Here is a 5218-nt window from a genome sequence, read left to right on the forward strand (position 1 = left end):
AAAAAAAATTGGAGTAGATAGCATAATAGAAAGAAGTGGAAAATGTTAGTAATTGACTGACCCCACCTAAGTCAGTTCCTTAGTTTATCTATGAAATGTGATAGAAAACATTAGTTTTCCTCACAAATTAGTCAACAAGTGGAGCAAAAGTAATCATGAATCATTTTAGCTAATGTTATAGAATATTATACAATTATCAAGTAGAAATATCAGAAATCAATGGCATCCAGATTAAGTATGAATTTGAGGTCATATTACTTCCTTTTAGTGAGTAGATGTCTGTCTTTGAATCTGACATAGAACCTTGAGCAAAAAATTTCTGTATATTTCATTGTCACCCTGGGCTTACTCTTTAGTTTAATAAAAATATGATTTCTTTTAGTGCAATATGGCAAGGGCAGGTATTGTTTTCACCCTTTTACAGATTGGAAGCCAGCTCAGAGAGCTTCTAAATGCTCGCTTGGGTAAGATTCAGCGCTAGTGTTCTTGGCTCCAGACTTTGCTCATTACATTGTATTACAGTTTCTAGGTAGTGTGGTGCTGTTCATCCTTGATTTGCCTGAGGAATGAAAGAGGTAATAAGTGAGATGAGGGTCAAGTTCCTGTGGCTTCATTTGACATGATTTAGTCATCTGTGCAGCCAACTCTGACATAAGTCAGAATTTCTGAATTTTCCCTCTGCGATTGACTGACTTTAGGAATGTCATAGGACCACCTAGCTATGGATAATTTCATAAAACATAATTATTTCATGCTTAGAAGAGGCTCAAATTCCAAACAACACATAGTCACTTATTGTTATTATAGTTTCAAGTTAGAGAACTGATACAGACTTCATTTAAACATCCAAATAACATGGAAGCGTAACTATGCAAAGTTAAAGCCAAGTTTCTGTCCTCACCGTCTTCCCTCAACTCTATTCTTCAAGAACAACCACTTGATTAATTTTAACATTGGGGTCAGCATATTAAATAGTTGTCAGTCTTGTTTTTTTTTAAAGTTATCACAGAGTTTAATATGAGCCTTTATTTTGTTTTGCCCTATGCCAAATATAAAATTTCCTTTAAAAGAAGAAAAGAAATTTCCTTTAATAGTAATATAGCTATACGATATATTATTTAATGTGTAATCACATATTTGACACATAGCTCAAATGGCTATGTGGGCTCATAAATGGGCACATAGCTCATCTCCATTAAAATGGCAGTTCTACTAAATACCTCAATATGCACATATAAGTATATATAATTTTTAAAGAAATTTTCACGTACTAAAGAATATTCAATGTGGAGCAATAATCTTCTTTAGAGATGTTAGAAAAATCATGATTTATTTTTCAAATCACTATTTCACTGTGTGCTCAGTCTGACTTTCTCAGAAGGGTTGTGTGTTGGGGGCTAATGGATCTGGGGAAATCTCTATAAAATTAAAGTGGGCGTTTAGTTGAGATTTGTTTTGCACGGAAGAGACTTGTTTTATTTAACTTGGGTCTGGATGGGAGAGAAATGACAACATTAAAAGATACTCAGAACTCAGGGGGAGGAATGAGTATTTCAGAGTGACGGCTATATCAGTGTCGTTTCGTTTTGGCCCCATTAGTGCACCCGCTGAAAGTCATTTTAAGAGCTAAGATGAGCATGTTCATCTCGCACATATAATTAGGTAAGAATGGCACATGTGCTTCCACCAAAGGTAACGTCTGTTTTATCCAGGGAATCGTCTACGAGTAGATTTGGTATAACTCTTTGTAGGGCAGTCCCTTAGTATCGGAATCCCTTAACTCCCCTGAGATCGGATTTAAGTGATGTCAAATGGGAAACCACTAGTATCTCTGTGTCATCATTAAATGCTTTTTGAAAATTTATTGACAAATTCTGTAATGCTGAACGTGTTCTCGGAGAGCAAGAGGACAGTATTTGCAAGTCAAATGACAGCAGAATCTATTGTCAGACAATTAAAACATCTTCACTGAGACCTACCGAACTAACCTTTGTGTGGTCTTGCTCTCAGATGGAAATGGTTCCTGGAGACAGTTGACAGCATGGGTTTTGAGACAACACTAAATGTGTGTGGGAACTTGCAAAAACAAATCTATAAAAAGATTTGGGATCGGAGTTTTCTTTGCCACTTTTTTACCATGATGGGGTGGGAGTGAGAGCTGGGGCCAGGGGTTGGGGGTGGGCTGCAGTGGGGAAGGCTCTAGAAGGAAAGGTGACGTTGGAGATGCTGGTAAAAGTTAGTCCTGGTCAAGCCCGGGGTGAACAATGACACAGTGTTGTCGTGGGCTGCCTTCACGACTTAGATATTCTCCCATGTCAGTATAATCACTACTGGGAGGTAGCTCGATGAAGGATTACCATATCATTAATAGTATCCATGACTTTTGTTCAAAGGCTACTTGTGCAATGTTGCCTTGTGGATGAAGCGCCCTAATCCTCTGAGCCGCAGCTGTAGAGAGGGAGGCTCCTTAGAGCCGCCCACACTGACTTCCCTGTCCTCTCGGATCAGTTCTGAAAAAACAGACAGAAACAACAGGCAACTCAAAGCCAAAAAAAAGAGAAACATCCATTCTACATTTCCACATTCATCGCCCAGCGTCAATCCCTGCCAGTGTCTCCCATTCATCTCTTCTCTAACATCCAGATCACCACTCGGATGGTGGCCAGATTAAAGGGGAACAATGCAGTTTTAAATGTAAAGTTTGCATCTAATTTTTTTTCTTTGCATGAGAAAAAGCACATTGATTCTGGGTGTCTGTCTAATACTTAGCCTGTGGTGCGTCAGGTTTTTCTTATTTTCTTTGGCAACTTGAGGCATACTTGTGTCTCCCAACTCTCAGGTTTCTTGGTTTACTTGGGGAAGACGCTTAACTTGGAATTTTTATACTTGGGTAGAAAACTATAGACATGGTTAACAAACAGTGGGACATGGTTAACAAACAGTGGAGTTTTGCCTCCTGAATATACTGTAGTTAAACTTCTACTTCCAGTGGGTCTGAAATCCAAAGGTTTAGCTCTAGCTTCAAACCTAAGCAATCACATGTAGGTAGTGCTGGGGATTGGACAGATGAAAACCACCACAGGAATCATGTTTGATTAGACTCTAGGTGGTGTATGGCAGTGATGACATGTAGCAGTTAGAGCTGATGTCATTCACATAGATCACCCCTTCAAAAATGGAGAAGGTGGGGGGAGAATCATCATAATAAAAAAAATACCTCCAAACCTATTTGGTGTAGGAAAATGTAAACAAGTAAAATAAAACCTTGGGTTAAATTTATTGTTTTATACCTTAACAATCACACTTTTATTCCAAAGTGAAAGAAGCTATGCTTTATCAACTATTATTTTTAAAAGAGGCTTAGTCTTGTTTTTCATTTTATCGCTTCATTTAAAAATCTCTGTAATAGCAAGTAGAAACAAGCATACACAACTCTTTTACATACAAGTATACACAATTCTTTTCACTATCTATGCCAAGTTCCCTTCCCCACAGAGAAATCGATAAAAATGATTTGGCTCATTGCCATTTAACCAAAGTATTTTAGATCCCTTCTCCTTTCTAAAAGGGTTGTGTTTCTCACCATACATAGGAGAGTTCGTGCCTTTTATTCCTTGCTTAACAGCAGCTCCTTCTTTTTCCATCTCCCTCCTTTTCTCTGAGGCATCATTACCTAAACTATGCCGTAACTCTAAGGTGATTCATGCCCGTTCCCTTTAAGAGGCATTTACTGGAATGGAAGTCATAGAAGGTTTGATACCTGGAACACAGTAAAGAGCCTACCTATGGCTGCATGCAGGGATCGTCGAGGGGCTTGGCAGGCCAAGGGAATCTAGTCGATAGCATCATTCCTTTCGGTCAATATAGGCTTTGCAGTGCTCAGCAGGCTTTCATTTAAATCTAAATCCCATGACTGTATATTCCAAAGGGTTATTATCTGTGTGTCGTGTGGCTCAGGCTTGTGCGTAGTCTGTGAGGAGCAGAAGATCAGGGAGCACGTGCGCAGCTCTGCTCTTGGCTGCGCTCCTCCTGGTGAAGGCGCCCCCAAGCGGAGAAGCCTGGAGGTGTTCTAAGGCATGACAACCATCTCCATCCTCATTTCAGATTTTGTACTTGTTGAATAGAGTGTGGTCCTCCTGTAAGGTTGCTTTAAAAAGGCACATCAGTCCTAAATAGTATCTGAGAATGTTACCCTGTAGAATAGACTTCCACATCAATGCAGCATCAATTCGTATGACAATAGACTACCCATTTCTGTGAGTATAAGTAACAACTCAGTGTTCTATTTATGAAATATGGTAAGGTTCACAGACCCAGCAGAATGTTTGCGTGGTGGAGACATTGTTGTAAAATGTGTCATTGTTGTTGGAGGGCATTGGGTCACTTCTGAGTCATCATGAACCTTTGCACAACAGAATGAAGCCCTGCCAGGCCCTGTATCACCCTCACCATCCTTGCTCTGTGTGAGCTCTTGTTGCAGCCACTCATCAAGGCAGCTCATGAAAGGCTTCCTCTTTTTTTGCCAACCTTCTACTTTACAAGCGTGATGTCCTTCACTAAGGACTGTCTCTGTCCACGAGGTGCAGTTCTGTCGGCTTACATTTGAAAGTATTCTGGCTGCATTTCTCCCAAGACAAACGTGTGTTCTTCTGGAAGTTCACGGTATATTCTAAATTCTTTACAATGCCACTATTCAAATGCACCAATTCTTCATCACTCTTCATCACAACAGATTTGGCAATGCAATATGTTACCTGAATTCTTTTTAAAGCAGTTCTACTGACATATATAGTTTAATCACATCAAGAAGAGTTGTACAGTCATCACCACAATCAGTTTTAGAACATTCTTTCCATTCTTGACTCATCATTATTAGCTCCCCATTTTCCCTCAACCTCCACTGCCATACCTCCAGGGAACCGTTAATCCAGTTACTGTCTCTATAGCTTAATAGAGATAATATCTATAGATTAATATAGATAATCTGGATTTCATATACAGAAAAATATTTTTATAAAACTAATAACAATAGCAAAATAAAACAGAGGAGAAAACTTCAAATGAAAAGGAAGCAGAAAATATTAAAAACTAGAAGATTTCACTGGATCCACAGGGAGATCAAATGATAAGGTGTTAGAGTGGAACTTACCTGCATCTGCACCCATCCCCTTTCCACTGCATTCTGCATGATCGCCAGCCTATTGCCCATCCTTGGTCT

The 5218-nt window shown here is 39.2% G+C and overlaps 1 pseudogene; it reads right to left on the reverse strand.

The window, feature by feature from the left end:
* Nucleotides 1-2394: 2394 nt before the first annotated feature.
* Nucleotides 2395-5218, reverse strand: part of LOC123521287 — a 6027-nt pseudogene continuing 3203 nt past the window's right edge.

This window comes from Echinops telfairi, unplaced genomic scaffold, assembly GCF_000313985.2.
Source record: "Echinops telfairi isolate 266 unplaced genomic scaffold, ASM31398v2 ScPeMD7_9;HRSCAF=40, whole genome shotgun sequence".
In the NCBI taxonomy this organism is placed as follows: domain Eukaryota; kingdom Metazoa; phylum Chordata; class Mammalia; order Afrosoricida; family Tenrecidae; genus Echinops; species Echinops telfairi.